At 29.6% G+C, this 23540-nt stretch overlaps 1 long non-coding RNA gene across 1 annotated transcript; it reads left to right on the top strand.

The window, feature by feature from the left end:
* The first annotated feature begins 1288 nt into the window (after positions 1-1288).
* Positions 1289-22122, top strand: LOC120085503. Its single transcript, XR_005483975.1, has 3 exons — positions 1289-1566; positions 13385-13474; positions 21824-22122. It is a non-coding gene; the product is annotated as an uncharacterized LOC120085503 (long non-coding RNA).
* Positions 22123-23540: the final 1418 nt, after the last annotated feature.

Genomic DNA, 23540 nt, shown 5'->3' with positions numbered 1-23540 from the left:
AAATCACAAAGATTATATCCAGAATGATTCTCTGAGAAAATCCAAAAAAAAAAAAAAAAAAAAAAAAAAAAAAAATCTCCCTTCTCTCTCAATCTTCCCTCTACCAAATTACAGAGTCCGCACCATGCCTGTGATTCTCATCTCAAGAGAATACAGAAGGCTTCCTCTATAGAGTCCATAGTTCGACGGTTTCGATTTCGTGACAATACGTGTTCATCGAAGATCTTTTTGTTCGTGACAATTTGGAAGAGGGAATTCGTGAAGAAACTCGTTCTTCAAAGGTAAGGGTTTCTAAACCCTAATTTCTCTTTTTTTCTTTTTGATGGCATGTTGTATTTTGATTTGCATATTCTATATTCTAAAAAATTTGTATGGTTCCATGAAAACTAAGTTTGGTCCAATCCCCACTTCCATATTAAAACCTTCACCAGTTCCTTCAGGGTTGATTTCGAGACTTGAACAATGTGGCGTCACACCCTCTCCTGGCCCGAGCGGGGTTCGGTTATAGTTGGACTATAACTAGTTGTTCATTAGAGAGATCAGTGTTACTTAAGAAGTTAGATGTAACTACAGAGGTAAAACGGTAATTTTGACCCAACTATACTCACATGCAATTTGTAAAGGGTCAATGTATTGTTGATTGATTGTTTCAACGAACACAGAAATATATCTATAGTGCGAAGAGTGCAGTTGTCGGTCTTTAGTGGAGTGGCCAACAATTAATGAAGGTTGATTAATTTAATTAAAGAGTTTAATTATCATTGGAGCTTCAATCTATAGGCCATAAGGACCCTCTGTTTGCTCAATAAGGATTAATGAGAATCAAATTAATTTTAAATCAATTTGAATTGTTCAAATTAATTAAAGGAAATTAACTATATAAGATATAATTTATATAATTTATATGATACACTATAATATAAAGCTTTAAAGAGAAATAAATATTTAAATATGATTTAAATATTAATTATATAAATATGATTCGTATAAAAATTATAAGTAAAAATTAATATGAATATGATTCATATTAATGCTATAGGTTATATGAGAGTGTAATAAACTATAAGTTATATTATATGTAATGAAACATAAACGATAGGTTATATGTTATATGTGATATAACATATAGTTGAATATTATGTAATTATTATTATTATTATTATTATTAAAAATGTTGAATTTTGTATTTTTTAAATTAAGAAAAAAGGGAAGGGAGTTATCAATAACTCCCTCAACCCCCCTTAACTTCTCATATACGTGGTTTCACATAGAATTAATTGGATCATGATCTTGCTCTTTCATTTTGCTCTCAATCACTCTGTGATTTTCTCCCTATGAAATTCTTCTCTCAAAGCGAAAATCTCCCTACACCAAAATTAAAAATAGAAATAGAAGTCCACTCCTCTATGTTGATTCTCACTTTAAGAATAATTTGGAAGATCTCATGGTGGTGTTCTTTATTGGAGCATTGGCTGTTGTCTTCAAATTGTTATGAATGGGAATTCAAGAGGAGATTGACTTGTGGTGGTATTGTTAGAGAGTATACACAAAAAGGGTTCTTCAAGGGTGAGTTTCTCTCTTTTCCCTTTTCCTCTCTATTTTCACTGCAAAAAATGCATGCTTAATTAATTTTAGTTTATCTTGGTTTCTATCACTCTAAATGCTATGTTCTGTAAATCAAAATCAGGATACAACAACAATCAATTGCTTCCACTTTGAGGCATTCCAAACCTTTTAAGACTAACAAAATAAACAACTAGAATGATTGCAGATGATTTTCAAAGAAATCTTTATTGAGGATGCATATTGATTCGCTTAGTCAAGTTTAAGAGGTTAATTGATAAAATTATAAATCTCATACAATGTTTATCCAAACAAAACATATAATAGAGAGTAAAAATTGATATACTTGTTAAAATTCAGAATTTAAATTGATAATTGTTTGTAAGAGTTTTAATTGATATAATTCTAGAATCTATATGTATGAATTGATACCCTTCCTCTATCAAAATTGATGGTGATGGGTATTATTATGTTGCTTAATGTATGACACTCATTTTCATTCTACTTAAAAATGTAGTATAGGAGACCTAAAATTGTTTTTTGTTTTAATTGGAAATGAGAGAATTAGGGGAAAAGGACCCCACAAGTAATAAAGTGAAATATCAAAAATTGCAAGAAGAAATCTTGACTTTTGTGGTTAGACAAGAGGAATTAGCTGAATATTTTTTTCAAGTAATTACAAAACCTAAATGGAATATGGCTTTATGTCTATTTAAATTCTTTTTTCTAAAGTTGAGACATAAAATTCTCTTTAATTTCAAGATGGGGGACAAACTAATGAGTCCATAAATCAATGAAATCCACAAAAGAATAATCATATATCCTTATTTAATTCAAATATATCTATATTGAGAAACATTTTCTGTAAAATGTTTGAGGTATATATATATATAGAAATTCGATCTCCCTATTTCATAACTATTATATTAAAAAATTATTTAAAAAGAGATAAACATAACTAAAATAAACATGAATGTTATTAAATATGTTCATATCTAATAGAATATCTATACAAAAACATTATTGAAAAAAGATGAGTTTTGAAAAAAGAAATGTGGCCATGAAATAGGGATTAAGTGGAACATTATTAACTAGATGGTAAAATCGTGAAAACACTAGTTTTTTCCTATATTTTAGCCCTTAATACCATGAAACAATATACTAATACTAAAACATAGAAGAATTGAAATCCTGGATCAAAACATGATGTATGGTTGGTATGAATGGTTGTTCAAGAATTCTTGCCCTAATTTTCATTATACCAAATTTAATTTTCCCCTCTCCTAATCTTTGTTAAGATTCTGTTTTAAACTACTAAGAAATATTCATGTATAAGAGTTCTCTAAACGTAATATTAGAAATAAATCTTGGAAACTAAATAAGTAGTGGTGGTTTTTCCTCTAATATTCCTTTGTTTTTCACTTATTTAGAAAGAATTATCTCTCTTTTCTATTTTGTAGAATTTAAGTAGAAATTTGATTTTATTAAGTGTTTTTTAGTCCATTTTAAATGGAGTCAAATGAAAATAGCTCTGAATCACTAATGTGAGTGTAAATTGATTCATTCATAAATTTACAGGATTTAATGCAATTATTAGTTTGAAGTTCTTTTTTTTTAGTACAACAATTACGGAGGCAGGGAATTGAACCTTTGACCTCTTGAATCGCAGTACATTCCAATATAACTAAGTAAAACTCACTTTTGCATTAATTTGAGATTTTATAGGTTACAATTACAAAAGTTAAAAAATTTATAATTTTTCGATTAAATTACAAATTTAATCTCTTGATCCATTAACTTTTAAATATATTTAATGTCCCTAAACTTTCAAATTTTTCTTTTAAAAGTGGAGAGACTATTTAAATACAAACATTAAAGTGAGAGAATTTTGAAATATAACCAAAATATATGTCTTTTCTTTATCGTAAATATTTATATGTCGGTTGGAAAGAGAGTTTTTCCTAAATTCAAACTCTCATTTATTGTAAAGAACCAAAAACAAAGGGACCATTGATGAGTGTGATCTTCCAACCGAAGCTATGACTTTTATCTCTCCTTTCTATAAAATTAAGGGAAATCACAAACGAAATTTCAGCTGAATCTAACCAAATTTTCAAAGTTTCTAATCTCGATTTGTCAAACTTCTTTTATGTCGAGTTATCATACAATTCTAAATAATCGAAATTCTCACCTCTAATTTTTTTAACAATATGTGAAGCTGAGAAATCAAATTTTTTACATCAAAATAGTGTTATGTCTATTCAATTATGTTCATTTTGACCTGACTTCGAGATTGATATTATATTCTTTATATCGTTGAGTTATACTCACTTTGACATTTTACTAGAGTTATTTTTTGGAAATTGTATATCAATATTTTTCTTTCTTTTGAAAAAAGAATTGTATCTCTCACTTTTTTTCCCTTTATTTTCTCTTTTGAGTTATTTTGGAACTCTATTTTTGTTTGTATTTATCTAAATTTATTGTTTTATTTGAAAGAAATAATATTGGAGGAAAAACCTTTATTTTCAAAGGAAAAGAACATAAGTTAGAGTCCAATTTTTAATCTAAAAAGGAAAGAAAAATAAATTAAAGCATCTACGTCTAAAATTTTTAGTGATTCTACATCCAAATCCGTATTCTTATATTTATTTATTTATTTTTATAACACGTAAGTTGATAGAACACCAATTTAGATACGCTCATTTTTTACGTATTCTTATATTTATTTATTTATTTTTATAACACGTAAGTTGATAGAACACCAATTTAGATACGCTCATTTTTTACGTATTCTTATATTTATTTATTTATTTTTATAACACGTAAGTTGATAGAACACCAATTTAGATACGCTCATTTTTTACGTATTCTTATATTTATTTATACTAAAAAGTAGACATAAATTTATAAAAATATTTCTCTGGCAACGATACCTTTTTGATAAATTTTAAAAATAGATTGACACCCTTTTAACTTTAAAAGCATATTAAAATCAAAATCAAAATCATTACTTTGTAAAATAAAAGATTGAAAGTTGTAAATGAATAAAAGATTAGAAGTATATGGATTCTAAATCCTTGACCTAACTTAAAAACTCATAACTCATGGAGAGGGAGCAAAGATCATAATTTTTTTTATTTTTTTTTTTCGTTAGATCAGGATATAGGATCACAAATCCATAAATAAATCATATTAAATAACTTTGTTTTGACCTCTTCTTCATATGCAATGATCATACTTTTAATTATTGTATTGAAGAAAATTTATGTATCAAAATGGTTAATTTACTTCATCTATCAACTCAAATGCATTAATTCAAACTACAAGATCATAATATCAAAATAAAATCTTTCAACTTAATTTTCAAGTAGGTTGTTCTTTTGTTATTTTGCCTAATTACTCAAAGTTTAATTAAGTTTTTAAGTCTAGGTTGATGATTATGTCTCAAAGTTTATTGGTTAATACGAGGTTGCTAATAATTTTAGACTATTGGATATATAATAGACATTGCAAAATATAATTTAAATTGGTAACAAACTGTTGTTTAAAAGCAATTGCATTGTTGTGGTAGCTAGAGTTAATAATTTTTCAGGTTGAGAATGGTTACTAGAACGTTATAGTTGTCTAGGAACACCTAGTTTTATGACAAAAACTAATCGACCAGCAAAGAATAAAGAACAAAAGAAAAAACAATGCAAGATTTACGTGGTGTACTAACAATGTGTTAGCTACATCTACGAACAATAAGAGATGTATTTTAATTATCTTAATCAAGAAGAATAAATATAAAATATAGAGGTATTGTACATGAGAATATGGATAAAAAGAAATCGAAGTCATATGGTCCTTTTTATACTACTTGGAACCCATTACATGCCTACCCCTTTTAGAAGTAAGAATTCATTCCTATTCCTTTCAGCTATAGGAACTCGTGATTTTTCTATTCCTTTCAAATGTGGGACAATAGATTTAAGACATTTCAACAAATCTCCACCTTGATTTGAATTTTTTTTCATAGATAACAAATATACCAGATGATCATGATCATCTGCATTTGTTATCTTCAATTTCCAAACAGGGACACCCATAGCTCCTACTACTTAATTGTTGGGATCTTGCATCTTGATATGCGATAAACTGAAAATATTTTTTTAGTAAATTTATTGATCTTCACATTCAAAGAAAATATCTTCGTCTATCAAGAAATGCATATCTTAAGCCCTAACGATTTGACTCTAATACCATTTTTTGTGAAGAAACAAAGCAACGGCTAAATAATAAAGAACAGCAAGAACAACATACAAATCTAAGTGGTTCACTAACAATGTGTTAGCTACATCCACAAACAAAGGGAGAAGCGATTTTATTATCTTTAGGATAACATTATATAGGGATAATGTACAGGCCAATACGAAAAAGTCAAAGCCATTGGGTTTGTTTATAAATTATAAAAACTACTTCATCACATAATCGAAGTTGACAATAAAGTTTGATGTAATTTTTTCAATATGTAGTGACTAAATTGTCAATAACTTGAAAGTACATGGACTAAATTGTTACATTCAAAAGTTTAAGTACTAAATTATTACAGATTTGAAAGTACAAGGACTAAACCGTCACAAATTAAAGTGCAAATGCTAAATTATTACTTCTATGAAAATTTAATAACAACATTTGAAAATACAACAACAATGCTAAATTTAATACAAGGATTACATCAACATTTGAAAATATCTTCATCGATATTTCCATAAAATTGAGACATCAGGCTTCATTTGGTAAACATTTTATTTTTTGTTCTTGATTTTTGAAAATTAATTAAGTCTATTTACTCTCAGTTTCGTACTATGATTTGCATCTTTATATAAGTACAAGAGTTGAATTCTTAGCTAAATTCACAAATAAAAATTAAATTTTTTTTAGTTTTCAAAATTTTTCTTGGCTTTTTAAAATGTTGGTAACGAGTTTTAGATAACAAAGAAGAAAATTTAGAGGTGGAATAAGTGTTTCTATGCTTCATTTCTAAACGAAAAACAAAAAACTAAATGGTTACTAAACGAGACATCAACCTTTCGACTTCAAATAAATTTTGTTGTTGGTCACCATTGGTGAAGAGCACAAGCAAGATGAACTCAGTCTGTGACAACCTGACTTTTCGAGTACTCTGACAACGGTTGTTACTTATAATTCTACATGGACATCCAATACATTTTGACCATTAAAGTTAAACTCGTTAAAACGATAGAGACAACTTTCAAAACAATTCATAAAGTCAATAAACAATAAATGAACAAATAAATAAAACCTTTATTCGGAGCCCCCTAAAAACTTTTAAGAATAAAACATTCAAAGCATTAAATTTCCTATCTCACATTAAATTCTAGTTTCAAAACATTTAAATGACTAAAAAAAACATAGACTCAGCAGAAGCGATTTTCTTGTCCCCATATGGCTCTGTCACGAGTCCCATCTATCACTCGCCAGCCTATTTCTGTCATTTCCTAAAAAACATAAAAAAAAGAAAGGATGAGTATAACAATACCCAGTAAGTGACCCGCTACTGGGCTCTCTAGGTAGCCTGTTAACTAGTTTATCTAGGCATCGGTGTACATCCATATCATATCAGCCGTAGTGATCCCGAAGGATCATAAATCAGTCATAAATTCGATCCCAAAGGAACACACATCAGTCATATTGTGTATCCCGAAGGTAGACAAATCAGTCGTAAACATGGACCCGGAGGAATATGCATCAGTCATAGTGTGTATCCCAAAGGTACACGAATCAATCGTAAACATGAACCCGAAGGAACATGCATCAGTCGTAGTATGTAACCCAATGGTACATAAATCAGTCATAAGTGTGCCCCGAGGGAGCACACATCAGTTGTAGATGTGTATCTCGAAGGTATAGGATCAGTCATAAATGTGCACATATACAATCATGGTGTGGTCTTGGAGGAGCACACAATCAGTCGTATGTGTACACCTACCCAGATAAAGAAGTTAACAAGAACCATAAAAACTTAGCGTGCATCAGTTCACATATAACTCCTTTGTTATATTTACAATCGTTTATCTTAGGAGTTAAATTACCAGTACGTCCTTAGTTAATTTTACATAACATTACAATCAAAACAGTCCAATCAATCAAAAATAAATAGTCCAATCACTCTAATTTAAACAATCCAATCATTATCATGCAGAGAGGGACGACTAGTTCAAAGGCGAACTAGAAGAAAGACACTTACCTCAAATTGCAAGTCCAAATATTGTTCTCCAAACAAACAATCGATTACTAACTAAAGAATGCGAAATAGAACCTACAACACAAAACCCAAATTTTTAACCAAACCAATATAGCCGAAATTTCATTCGTCAATTCACATAAACAACTCCAAATAACTTACTCAAAGTGAAGCTTGATCAACAATCACTCCAAAATTTCAGTCTGTAAAATCTCCACCAAAACAGATTTTAATTCCAATCGAGAACATCTAATTTCTTTCCAAAAACTCCAATTTCAACCTTAAAATAAAACCCAAAAGATTTTAGCCCAAGAACTTGATGGGCATTCAAGAATTCCAAGAAAATCCACAAGTTATAAGTAAACCCAAAGCACAAGCCAAATAACCAACGAAAAGCTCCAACACCTTGAATGCTTACCAAAATATCCAAAACATTACTTGAACTTGTTGCAATCACCCCGATAGCTACTGGATAGTTGCTTCGACACTTATCAAACTTTGAATCTATCATCCCAACACCAAGTTTAGGGCAACCATTATACACATTCCAAATCCATCAACCAAAATCTTGAAAAAAAAAACCCAAGGAAAACTCACCCAAAGTAGAGATTTAGAGAGTTCCAACTCTGGTGACGGTAACCCACGGTGGTGGCACTGAGGAGACAGTGACATGCAGTTGGTTGGTGGAGATCGACTAGTTGGCGTGCGCAAGCAGATCTAGAGCACGACTGGTTGAACATGAACAGAGAGCGACGGCTAGGTTGATCGAATGCAGCAGGTTGGCATTGGACGGCGTAGACAAACTTCGATTGGCAGACTTGGTGTTCAGCTATGCGAAGAGAGGAAGAAAGACTAACCACATTAAAGGTGAGACGAAAGAGGGAGATCACAAGGGGGGAGGCAATGCTGAAGCTTTCTAACTAATTACGTTCTCGGTGTTTGCAAGTTGGTTTGTTATTATTTTTTGTAACTTCCCCTAGTCCCTTATTGCATAGGTATCATATATTTGTTGATTTTTTGTGACATGTACAAATGGCCCGTGGCTTGAGGCCCTTAGATATGGATGAAAATTAATCCCTAACGCCTATCTTTGGCACCTCAGGCTTGGTCACATTAATCTCAATAGGATTGAGAGATTGGTAAAAAACGATCATCTAAATCAGTTAGAAGACAGTTCCCTACCTTCATGCGAATCATGTCTTGAGGGAAAAATGACGAAAATATCTTTTTCTGACAAAGGTCTTCGTACCAAAGAACCTCTTGAACTTATACATTCAGACCTTTGTGGTCTGATGAATGTTAAAGCTCAAGAAGGATATCAGTACTTCGTCAGTTTTATTGACGATTACTCTCAATATGGCTATATTTACTTAATCAGTCACAAGTCTGAAACTCTCGAAAAGTTCAAACAATTTAAGGCTGAAACTGAAAATCATTTAAGTAAAAGAATTAAAACACTTCGATCTGATCGAGGTGATGAGTATATGGATTTGCAATTCCAGGACTATCTAGTAGATCATAGAATTCAATCCCAACTCACAGCATCTGGAATACCACGACAAAACGCTGTTGCAGAAAGGAGAAATCGAACCTCATTGGATATGGTTCGGTTTATGATGAGTTATGCTCAATTATCTCAATCCTTTTGGGGATATGCAGTACAGACTGTAGTTTATATTCTGAACGTTGTTCCGTCCAAAAGTGTTTCAGAAACACCATATGAATTGTGAAAAGGACGCAAAGCAAGTTTACATCATTTCTGTATCTGGGGTTGTCCAGCACACGTGTTGGTACAGAATCCTAAAAAATTGGAAACACATTCGAAATTATGCGTATTTGTAGGATATCCCATGGAGACAAAAGGAGGATACTTTTATGATTCCCAAGAAGATAAAGTGTTTGTATCGACAAATGCAACATTCTTGAAAAATGATCATATTAAAAATCATCTACCTCGCAGTAAACTAATATTGCAAGAATTGTCTAAAGATACTACAGAAAGATCAACAAGAGTTGTTGATCAAGCTGGTCCATCAACAACGGTTGTTGTCCCATCACGTCCATCCCAAGAGTTGGGAATGCCTCGTCGTAGTGGGAGGGTTATTCAACAACCTGAATGCTACATGGGTTTAATAGAAACTCAAAATATCATACAAGATGATGGTTTAGAGGCTTCATTAAACTTTAGGAAGGCAATGGAAGATGTTGACAAGGAACAATGGATAAAAGCCATAGACGATGAAATGGAGTCTATGTACTTCAACTCAGTCTGGGAACTTGTAGATCAAGCACAAGGTGTTATACCTATAGGTTATAAGTGGATCTACAAGAAAAAATGAGACCAAACTAGCAAGGTACAGACCTATAAAGCCAGACTCGTGGCAAAGGGTTTTACCTAAAGAGAAGGAGTTGATTATGAAGAAACTTTTTCTCCTATTGCCATGATCAAATCAATAAGAATACTTTTTGCCATTGCCAAATATTATGACTATGAAATATGGCAAATGGATGTCAAGACAGCTTTTTTTTAATGGCTATCTTGATGAAAGTATTTTTATGTCTCAACCAGAGGGGTTCGTCGAAAAATGACAGGAACAGAAAGTCTGTAAGCTTAATCAATCCATTTATGGATTGAAACAAGTGTTTAGATCCTGGAATATAAGATTTGACACTGCGATCAAATCTTATAGCTTTGAACAGAATGATGATAAACCTTGTGCATACAAGAAGATAATCAACAAAACTGTAGCATTCTTAGTTCTATATGTTGATGATATCTTGCTTATTGGAAATGAGACAAGTTTTCTTGCTGACGTAAAGAGATGGTTAGCATCACAGTTGCAAATGAAAGATTTGGGTGATGCTCAGTATGTTCTAGAAATACAGATCTTTCGAGGTCAAAAGAATAGAACATTAGCACTGTCTCAGACATCTTATATTGACAAGATGTTGTCAAGATATAATATGCAAAATTCCAAGAAAGGTTTATTATCTTTCAGGAATGGAATTCATTTGTCGAAGGAACAATGTCCTAAGACATCTCAAGAGATTAAGGAGATGAACAAAATTCCATATGCTTCTGCAGTTGGGAGTTTAATGTACGTTATGTTGTGTACACGTCCCGACATATGTTTTGCAATTGGAATCATCAGTAGGTTCCAATCCAATCCTGGACACGGTCATTAAACCGCTGTCAAAAATATTCTTAAGTATTTAAGGAGAACGAGGGACTATATGCTTGTGTATGGACCTAAGAATTTAATCCTTACAAGATACAATGATTCTGATTTTCAAACTGACGTAGATTCTAGGAAATCTACCTCAGGGTCAGTTTTCACTCTTAACGGAGGAGCTATAGTTTGGAGAAGCATCAAGCAAAGTTGTATCGCTGACTCCACCATGGAAGCAGAATATGTGGCTGCATGCGAAGCTGCTAAGGAAGCAATATGGCTACGCAAATTCTTAGCTAATTTGGAAGTCGTTCCAAATATGCACCTGCCTATCACACTGTATTGTGATAACAGTGGTGCAGTTGCTAAGTCAAAGGAACCCAGAAGCCACAAACGTGGAAAACACATTGAAAGAACCATCTCATCCAGGAGATCGTACACAGAGGAGATGTGCTCGTCACAAAGATAGCCTATGAAGACAACCTTGCTGATCCATTCACCAAGACCCTCTTGGCTAAAGTTTTCGAGGGCCACCTAGTTGGACTAGGACTCCGAGTAGTGTAATCTAGGGCAAGTGGGAGAATGTCTATGGTATTATAGATGCCCTAGTTTATTGTATTTTTTTCCATTATGTATCTCAACATTATATTGTGTATATTTGTTCTCACTGAAGTTTTAGTCCAAGTGGGAGATTGTTGGGAATGTCTTAGAACTTGCAGTTCGTGTTAAACATTCTATTTTATCAATAATATTGACTTGTTGATTTTGCATCTTATTATGAAAATCTAATAAACGCATCCTTGGCTATAGTCTGAATGCTATAACTTTATGTAGTGACATAAACAAGATCAAGTTGACAGTATATAGCCTAAATGGTCTAATAAGTATATGGATGAAATTGGGTATCTCATCCTGGTAACACTATTGGATGCAGCCCACTCTTTAATTGTTACAAGAAGTTGTAAGGTGCTACAAACGATGTGATCCACAAATCGTTCATGTTGAGATATGAGAATGGGGGCATCCTATGCAATGAGTTTGCATATAGACTGGACCACGAAAATAGTCACTTTTCCTTATAACGACTGTTTACAGTTAAAACTTACTATTTCATTTAATATGTAACCTAGGTTAACTCGATCTTAATCCTAAGCTAGCTATGAACTCCTGTTTGTTCGGGATTATCCTTTGATCTGCAAACGATGAGAGTAGCCCAACAGCACTACTCAATAAGCTTACTATTTTGGGGATAAGACCGAATGAATAGTTGGGGACATAGCCTTGCAAGATGAATAGTTGGGGACATAGCCTTGCAAGATGAATAGTTGGGGACATAGCCTTGCAAGATGAATAGTTGGGGACATAGTTGGGGACCTATTTAAGGTTAGCAAATAGGTTCTTCTCTTAAGTACTGATTCCAGGTTTTGAACAATTGGGGCCTGCCTTCTCATGATAGAGAAAGGATTTGATTCATAAAGATTATGAATCAGAATTGTTCATTAGAGGATCAATAGGAACTTAAGGAAGAAGATGTATTCACAAGGTTAAAACGGTATTTTTGACCTAGCTGTAATTACGAACAACCTATGAAAGATTGACTTACTGATTATGGTTATTAAGTGGACATAATATATCTATAGTGAGGGGAGTTCAACTATGGGTTATAGTGGAGTGTCCCAATAGTTAACTAATGAGGGTTAGATCAGACTAATGAGTTTAGCCGATTAATCTCGAATCGTTGGAGCCCATGATCTGTAGGTTCGCAAGGTCCCCCTACTAGCTCGTAAATGGATAAGCTTTAGAGTAGCTTGAGAAATTAATTTGAAACGTTCAAATTAAACGAAACAAGAGAATATATATTTAAATATGATTTAAATATATGAAGATGATTATTGTGCAAAAATTAATTTAATATTTGATATTAAATTAATTAATATTATAAATTAATTTAAGAAAATCATTTTTCAATTAAAATGGTTTTGAAATCATTTTATGTTTTTAAAAGAAAAGTGAAAAGTGGTTTTTGCATACCAAGTCATGCATTTCACTTCTTTGCATTATCTTCATCTTCATGCTCACACAAAAGTCATCTTCATGCAAGCACAAAATGGATTATGCAGATTTTCCATTATCTTCATCTTCATGCTCACACAAAAGTCATTAAGTTCTCTTCACTAATTCTCCAAGCATGAGCTATAAGTCATGCATTTCACTTCTTTGCATGTTCATCTGCAATATATAAAGAAGTTTGGAATCATTTGAGAAGAACTAATGCAGAAATTTTGAGAGAAAAATATTTGTGAGAAGAAACTGTTCTTCTTGTCTGGCTGCTGTGTGTTCTTCATTGTTCTTCATCTTTTCAAGTTGTTCTTGAGTCCCACAATCTGTCTAAAGCCCCAAGAGGATAGTAGGGAAGACTTTGAGGTGGTTCATGGTGATATCTGGTGAAGACTGCTGCTGTATGTTCGGATTCTTGGAGAGTTCATCTAAGGTATGATTTTGAAACCCTCTTTTTAGAAGAGCATGTTTTAGTTTCTGCCAAAATTAGTGAGTTTGAATGCGTATGAATCCTTGATACTTCCGCTGCATGTTCTTTAACTCTTTCACTTTACATATCCAAACAACAGACATATGAACTCAGACAATACAACTCTACACCCCAAACACAACTCCCCAGACATCAGAACTCCAGACATCCTATATCATCTTAGCGCCCCAAACAGCCTCTTAGGGTTCAATAACTCTTTTTTTTTTCTTTTTTTTCCTTTTAAATTTGTAATCTGCGGCATTAGAATATGTATCAATTTTTCTTATATAAGTATATATATATATATATATATTAACTCCCTTTTTAAATTCCAAATTCGATTTAAATTCCTTGAAGGGTATGAATCTTCAAATTTCTTAAAATCTTTAATCCTTAAGCAAATAAAATAACCCAATTTCCTTTTCCTAACTCATTATTTCAGTTTTAGTTTGGATTCAAACTCCTAAACTAAAAGGAAGCAAAAATTTAAACCCATAATTTCCCCCAAATAAATTGATTCAATTTTTCCTTAAATTGAATTAAAATCTCAATTCTTTACCGATACCTTTTAAATTAATTATCTTACCTCCCAAATTAAATATTTAACCTCAATTTATCAAAATAACATCCAAATATTTGAAGATAATTTAATGAAATTACAGGAAAATTCGAAGTGTTACACAATCTCTACCAAACATAGCGTTTTTAGGTATAGTTATTTAAAGGTAAATGCTTTGGCATAAGAAAATGTTCATATCTAAACCTATTATAGCTTTAAAAAATAACAAACAAACAAACCTATACTAGCTAATTAGCATATGAAAAGAGTGAGGTCTAGTAAAATTAGATAAAGTAGCAGCCAACTTTGGATGGAGCTGTTTGCCCAATCCTAGGGTTAGACCTAGCATAGGGAGGGAAAAAAAGAAGAAAAAACCCTCCTAGCCTATACCATGAAAAATTATATGTTAAATTATCAAAATATAGAATAGATAAAAGAGATTTTTAACATCTTAGAAGGATTAGTAATCAAAGATATTGATTAATTCATCATTTCCTAGTTTAAATAGTGAAGGCATGGTCATGAATAAGCTCTCTAATTAAGGATGATGCTCAAAAATTTGGGTAGTGTAAATTTAAAAAGTGTAACAAGACATAGGGTGTTGAAGAAATGACAAATGTCCATTGTTATGGCCTTCATCTTTAATTTTGTGGTTAAGGCATATATATTAAATAAAAGTTACTTCTTGTTACCTTAAAAAGAAAAACTATTTCAAACTTTAAAACGAATTTAACTTGTTGTATCGTGGCAGTTAAGCGAATTTTTGGGTTTAAATTTCCTATTCTCACTTGTTGAACTTTCGAAAAGAAAAGAATATTTAAATTTATGTTTTCACTTGAGATTGATTTCATCCACATCAAAAGTGAATATGGAAAAATCTTAATAGTTTTTAACGTTTAATAAATATGGAAAAATTAATTTCAAGAAAATCACTTTTTAAAGTTACTTTTTCACGTTTATATTTGAAATCTATTCATAAAACTAATTTACTTCGTTACTTTATTTTTATAAAAACATAGTTGCCAGCGTAGATTAATATCTAAACTTAGTTGTGTAACTTCAAAGTGCTTAAAAATATTTATTCTCACTTCAAAATACATTTTTAAGCACTTAAATTTCAAATAGACCTTTGTAATAATAGTTGAAAGTCGTTCAAGAACAAAAAGAATATATACACTAAACTTTGACGTCATTATAAAATTATATATGGGTAGCCCCTCCCTTTAAAATTTCTACTTTATACTCACATGATATGTCTCTCCCCATTATCAATAAGGCCACTAAACTTATCTCAAGATTCTAATTTTCAAGTATGACATTCTCACTTATGTGATTTAGGGATATAAACTAATATATAGATATTTATATATATTTGAATCCATACATCAATAAATATGCTTTCATCGTTATCCTAAAAGTAAATTTTATGCTCGATATTAACGTATGTATTGTCTCAATTTTGATGATCAACTTAACTCTGTAATCTATAATGTTATGGTATCCTTGTTGCCTCATATTTTTCGGTGTACGTCTTGATTTAGATGAGGTTAGATGATGTGTTGAGATGCAGATACCTAGTTTTAATATACATCTAACTGTTTGGTACAATGACTCAAGAGGTTGAGTTGTTCATTCGTCAAATGTGGCACATACTTATCTTGAAAGATACTTAAATTTGACCTAAATTTAAATAAAGAAGCTTTACATTGATAATAGGTATTTTCTAAAAGATTCCTCCTAGCTCCAGATTTTATTTTTAAAAGACCTAACTTAATTATCACAATTTGCTATTTCATAAGAGCTTTTATTTCTATAAGAAAGTCTTTCATCTTATTGGATATCTTAATTACGAGAGAAATTTAGTAATAGTTATTTAATCTATCAGTTTCTAAAAAGTTTATGTCTTCCTGACTGGTTCTCCTCTACTATTTGTGTGGAGGGACCTTGGTTTATGCTATTATTTTCCTTTAAAAAAAAAAAATTAATTTTTTTGCATATTTAAAGGGAGCTTAATCTATCACAAAGAGTTCTCCAAAAGTATCCATGGCTAACCATTGGAATTGATTTTACAGAAACACAAAAATCAAAAGCACATATACAGCAACAAAAAGTCATTTACGAACAATGATAAAATAGTAACGAGTAAATGATGATTTTGAAGTGTTTTTATGATAAGTAATTTTATCCAAAGCTCTTTAATTATACATATTTGTGTCAATTTTGTCTAAAAAAATAAATCATTCCTTTTTAAGAAAACATTTCAGGCATCCAATTATTATTTATATTTTATTTTATAATTTTGATGTAATTTTAGTAATTTTCAATTTTATCTTTTTTATGACATATTAAGTAATAGTATTTTTGTATTTGTTATGGTTGCGCCGAGACTACATAAAGCCCTGTTATTGGGTTGTGTCAGATAACTTTTGGATTTTAAATTTTGGGAATGATAATTTTTCTAGGGGTTGATGATCCAGATTCATCGCCAATCTTTTGTAATTCTTGATCTAGGGTTACATGCTTAAGTCATCAAGTAAGATTAATCAACTTAAATGTAGAGTGTTCAAATCTTGAATAAAAGATTAGTTTTCTTTAATCATTAGTCTTTGATCAAAAGGTAATTCAATTCGAATAATGCTTCTCTCTAGGTTGACATCAATTGATTGACAAATTTTCCGATTTGAAATTAGGTGCCCAAAGTAACTCAAGAGTTCCTAATTTTCAAAGTGTGGTTTTCATATCATGTTTAGTTTTAAGTTTATTTATTTTTTCTTTTTTTTCAATCAAGGCCAAAACAAAACTCCATAAAACCTTCACAAAAATATATTATTAAAATTATTTTATTTTTAGTATTTACAAATTAAATTTATAAATACTATTTCTGTCCATAAATTAATTTCTATATTTTGTTATTCACTCTATTTAATGTTTTCAACAATCAAGTTAAGTTTTCATAAGTTTTAAAAACTTGTGGTCCCATTTAGTAATCATTTTGTTTTTTGTTTTTTTTTTTTTTAAAATTAAGTCTATTTCCTCACAATTTCTTACAATGATTTGCATATTTCTTAAGTGCAATAGTTGAATTCTTAGCTAAATTTCAAAAACAAAAACAAGTTTTTAAAATATACTTTTTTTAGGTTTCAAAATTTAACTTCGTTTTTTAAACCATTAGTAAAAGTAGATAACAAAGAAAGAAATTTTGAGATAGAAATATTGTTTATAGGCTTAATTTTAGGAAAACAAAAAACAAAAAATCAAATGAACAGGGTTTAAAAAATTTATATTGAAAACTTATTTTTATTTCTAAAATTTGATTAGGAATTCAGATTTTTGTTTTCTTAACCATAGTGAAAACTATAAATCATAATTTTAAAAAATAGAAAACTATTATTGCTTTTAACACAGGATACTTTTTTGCCATGAAAAGCCAAATTTGCTAAACTAAAAGTGTTCTCAAACATTGGAAAAATTGAAGTAGTTTGCATCTTGGTTCAAGTTTGGTTTATTTATTTATTTATTTAAAAGAAATATATACTTCATTAGGGAAACACATATGTAAGGCACATAATAAACAAATGCCAATTTAAGAAAATACAAGAATATGAGTAAACTTTTAGTATGATAGAAGCAAGCTTATAAAATGGATAATGGTTTTTCATATAGTTATGAGATAGAAGCAAGCTAATTAATTCCTCAATAATCATCAAAATAGACCAAGCTAAGCTATTTGGTTTGTGATTCCATTACCATGTCTATCAAAATTAGATTTCACTACAAAATTTACAAATGATTCAATTCAACTAAATTACATACCACATGTTGGAAAATGGTTTTGAAATGGTTAATTAAAAATACTTTTTTTCATTTTCAAAATCGCTTTTAAATATGTTTTAATCGTCTGGAACTAATTTTAATGATGTAAAATTTACATTTAAAAGTACAATATTAAATATTAAGTTAATTTTGAGTGATTAAAAGTATGTTTTAGAGTGATTATGAACTTCATAAAAATGATTTAATTAATAATTTCAAAATCATTTCCAAACATGCACTGAGTATTCTAACATAACTGAAGTGATTATTTGAATTTTTCAATGTTTTGGAATGAGAAAATTATGAACTATTCAAACCTATACTTTGTTTATAGAAATGAAAGTGAGGCCTATTGAAAAATAAAATAAATAAATATAAAGTAGTTTCAACTTTGGATGGACCTCTTTGCACAAGCTTAGAGGTTAGCTTAGAATAAGAAATATAATTTCTTTCTAGAAATTAAATTGCAAAAAAAAATAATAAATAGAATAAAATAAAAAGTTGATTTTAAATTACAAAGAAGAATAAGGGGTGCTTTAGCATCTAAGAGCCCGTTTGATAATATTTTTGTTTTCTGTTTCTATTTCTTGTATTACAAAAAACCGACTTGTTTGGTAATTATTTTCGTTTCTTGTTCTTAAAATTTAATAAATGTTTCTAAAAAAAGAGTCAAATTTGAGAATTACAAAAAATAGTTTCCTTATTTAATTGTTCCAACTCCAATCTAGCCTTTGCTCCATTTGTGGGTTAGATAATCAATCTTTTAACTCCCAGACTTGGGTTTGATTCCCATCCATAGCATTTCTTGGATCTTTTTGTTTTTTTTTTAAATATTGAGGTATTCTTTCTTTTGTTTTTTTCTTTTTGTAAAAGATATTTCTTTTTTATTATTTATTTATTATATTTCTTGGTATTATATTGTATTGCTTTTTTATTTATTATATTTATTGTTTACTATATTTAATTTATATATTAGTTTTAATATTATTAAATTATAAATTTCTAATATTTAGATTTATATATTATTTTAATTTTAAATAGGTAAATTTAAATATTTCTTGAACTTTGAAATTTAAATTTTGCAGAATGGTAATATATTAAGTTAGATGTGTGTTAAAATCATTTGAGAAATTGCTCAAGCAAGAGATGAATTTTCAATCAAATTTGGGCAAAATTTGAACGGTACTTACAATTTTTTTTTTTTTTGTATTTAGTTGTGCATAAGACTTAATTTGTATTAGATGATATAAACTTTTGATAATTTCTTTTTGATTTCTAATCTCATACACATTATTTTAAAAAAAATAGAAATAATTATCAAACAAATTTTTGTTCTCGATTCTTTTTTTCAAGAAAGAAAATAGTTATCAAAATATATTCCTATTTCTAGTTCCAAAAAAACAGAAAAACAAGATCAAACGGACTCTAAAAATGAAGTAGTAATGCAGAGTGGTTGGGAACATTCATTTACTTTTAGTTGAAACAAGAGATACAATACATATGGACATGATCAATCATGAAAATTTTGATATATGGGTGATTTTTAGTTATATATATATATATAATAATATATATATATATATATATATATATATTATAATAATCATTGATGTTGGTAGCCTTGCTCTCTTTATTTTTGGTTATCAGCTATATCCCAACTTTAATTTCAATTTAATTATCATGCTTAAAACTAATGGCAAAAGAAATAGACTAATTATGCTCTTAAATTAACTTAGCATAAATTTTTTAATACAAATTTTCAGATTGTGAAAAAAATTGTTTGATATAAAGAATTATAAAATTAACATAATCAAATATTATATAAACACAAAATAGTATTTTACTTTTCTAGACAAAAAAAAATAGTAATTTAAATTAGTTGAAAATTAATTGATCGGTACAAAGATACGAATTTTTGCTTATCGATTGTTTTTGTCATAACAAATATAATGTCTTGTACATACCTCTCACCAATCAAACAACTAATTAACTTGATCACAAGAGATCATGAATTTCAAGCATGATAATATTCTCACTTATGTGATCAAGAATATGATTATAGATTAATTTCGTATTTACATATATGTTCACTCAAATCTTCGTCACTATAATTACACTAAACTATTTATGTTGGATCTCTAAACACATCGAAAAGTTGACTTACAATCTAGAAAATTAGGGTGGGTTTGTTTGTCCCCTCTCATTATCCACCTAGGTTTATGGATAGGTTTTGCACTAAGGTCCATATCTAGTTTTAGTATTTTTCAATGAATTATACAATGGCAAAATGTCAAGTCACACTTATTTATCAGATTTAACTTATGCCCGACCTCATAGGCTAGTCAAGCCTAATTTTATTCCAACATAAACTTAATTAAGGAAGCTTCTTATTCATGTTACCACTTAGAAAATTTGTTTTAACTCAGTAAACGTTTGCTAATCGTTTAAGTCTGGTTAGATAACTATTTGGTTTTTAGTTTTTTATTTTTAAAAATTAAGCACATACTCCTTCTACCTCTAAATTTCATGCTTGCTTTCTTATCTACTTATTAATAATTTCAAAATCAAGTCAAATTTTAAGAACTAGAAATAGTAATATTTGAAATTTAGAAATTGGCTTAGAATTCAATTTCTATACTTAAAAAATATACAATATGATAAGAAATTGAAAAGAAACGAGCTTAATTTTCAACCAAAAACTAAAAATGAAAGAAATCGATGAGAATATCCTTTCCTTTTGTGTTGTATATTCTTCGACATTGCTTTCTGCTTTTGGTTGCTGCAAAAGATTTTCTTACCTTATCGGTTTCTTGCCTTATATGTTCCTATATTTAGTGAGTTGTTTCGTCTACTAGGGTTAGTAGTGTGGTTATGCAGAACATATTTTGTTTTAGAGAAAAAAGGGTGTGCGGCTTTGTGTGAGTTCTTATTGAATATTTGTTCAGTCTTTCTTTAAAATCTTCTTATGGTTAATAATATGTGATCTACTGTTGAAGTGTTTACACGGTCAATTGTGTCCGTAAGTAAGTTAAAGGATTTTCAAACATATGATCAAAAGAACGGTGAATCTTCAAGAAAAGAAGTATCAAGTTTAGAGAGTCTAAACTCTTCATTAGACTTATGTGATCAATCTTTTGATTCATCGATTTTTCAAATTTTAATCTTTTTTAGTAGATATATATTGTTAAGGGTGAATTTGGACCAAAAGAATATAAAATCTAATCAATGAGGGGAGAAGAAAATAAGATCAAAACCAAGACAAAGTAATGACGGGTCAAAGAAGGGGAGTTGAACTTTTGAGCCAACTTCTCGTTGGTCTCAGCCTTAGAGGTCAAGGCCGACCCCACCTCCTTGGTCTTGTTGGCCGGGACTGAGGAGGCCTACTTGACTATTGACACTTGGTCCAACCTAAAATGCAAACATCCTATATGAATAGAAATGTCCAATTTCTGTGGACCCCACTCCAAACAAAATGGGAAATAGGGGAGGAAGTGGGAGAAAAAATTTCTCGTGAGCTAAACGGGGAAAGGAACGGAAAATTCCCCGTCCCCACCCTCCTCCCCCCTCCCATTCCCCGTCCCCACCCTTTATTATTTATTTAGTGTTATGTTATTATATTATTATATAAATATTATATTTAAATTTCAAGTTTGATTGTTTATTGGTCAAGATAATAAATTTGTTTAAATTGAATATTTAAAGTTAGATTATGTATGTGAATAGTTTGATTTATATTTATTTCTTTCTATAAAAAGTTTATTAGATTTTTTTAGATCAAAATTTGAGTAATTCATCTTTAAATTCAAATTCTCGTATAAAATTAACATAATAAACAATTTAGTGATAGAGTTAATTATTTAATTAAAATTTACTCACACCAGCGATTTAAATTAATTGGTTTTTTTCAAAAGAACAAAACTAACGGAAAAAATTTCCTACAGGAAACTCGATCTCCCCGAATTCCTGCGGGAATCCCCACCCTGATCCCCGTGGAGAATTTTACGGAGATGGAGAATGAAATGGAGAGCGGGAATGGAGACAAAAAATGACATCCTCTGGCCCCACCCCATCTCGTGGACATCTCTATATACAAGATACAAATCAAAGATCATTAAATCACAAACCAAACTTCATATGATTTATAAATTAAGAAGTGAAATCCTGATAGACCATGATAGATTGATATCATAATTTGATTAGCAGATTGTACAGATAATTCTATCAGAATCTATCAATGACTTACCACTATAAAAAGCAATTATATATTTATAATTCTATCATTGATACTTTATATACTTCTATCGGGGTTCATCATACTATAGGCTTTGGTTGTCTCTTTGGACTCAGATTATGAAGGTGGTTACATATAAAAGGACAAACTATTAGTTTATCACTAAACACAAATCTTAAACAAATTAAGTATCAAATACGTTCATGAGTGATAGACTTATTCTAACACTTCTATCATTATCTATCAATTATAGGCTTCCATCATGTCTACGGATAGACAATGACAGAAGTGTATCACTAATAAAATTCTATTAGTGATAATAGCCGATAGAGTTGATATAACAAAAAAAAATTATTGATAAGACTTTTTTATACATTTATTAGAGTCTATCAAGATAAACAATCATATAGTATATTTGAGTCTATCAATAAAACAATCATATAGTATATTTGGTCTATCAAGATAAACAGTCATATAGTATATTTGGTCTATCGATCATATAATTATAATTTTATCAGTGACATAATTTTATATACTTCTATTAGGGTCGAATCTAATTTAATCCAAAATTACTTAATTAAGATGAAATCCAAAATGAAATTTCACTAGACCGAAATTAACTTATTTTGAAAGCACATTATTAAGGTGGTTACATAGAGAGGCAACCAATAATCTTATCAATAAAAACAAATCTCAAATAAATAAAGTGTCAAATAAATATATCAGTTATAGAAGTCTATCACTGATCATAACTATCACTAAATTCGGGATTTTTGGGCCTTCAACGTTTTTGCCATCAATGATCTTTTTAGACATTTTCTCTAGACTAAAAGTAAATTTTATTATATTTATAATTAATTTTAAATTATACTACTTTTAAAATATTTTAGCCTCGCTTTGCTATATATGCAAGGAAACCATAGAGATACACTAATACATGATTTTAAACCTTTCCAAAATAATTCAACATTTAAAGCATGTGCTATTCATAGAAAAATATTAACTAACTAAGTGTGTGTTCGGGAGCCATAATTTCAAAATAGTTAAAATCACTTTTGTCATTTTTTAAATCTCTCTAAAATATACTTTTAATCACTCAAAATTAATTTAATATTAAATTTCATACTTTTAAAAACAATATATTTTCATATAATTAAAATTAATTAGAAAATATTAAAAACATGTTTCATAATAATTTTGAAACCAACCAAAAAAAAAAAAAAAAAATGATTACAACCCTCCTATAATCACTCCTAAAACATGCCATGAAATTTGGACATGTGAAACTCATTGGTATGGATGAAGAGTTAATTTACCATTCTTATTTATTAATATTTATCAACACACAGTTTTTTCTTTAAATAAATATTTAATAATACAACAAAGCCATTACTATTAATATTTTTTTCACCTCATTAAAATTAATA

Source organism: Benincasa hispida, chromosome 9, assembly GCF_009727055.1.
Source record: "Benincasa hispida cultivar B227 chromosome 9, ASM972705v1, whole genome shotgun sequence".
Classification (NCBI taxonomy): domain Eukaryota; kingdom Viridiplantae; phylum Streptophyta; class Magnoliopsida; order Cucurbitales; family Cucurbitaceae; genus Benincasa; species Benincasa hispida.
The sequence above is the reverse complement of the archived record's forward strand: the minus strand, read 5'-3'. Positions and strand labels throughout refer to the sequence as shown.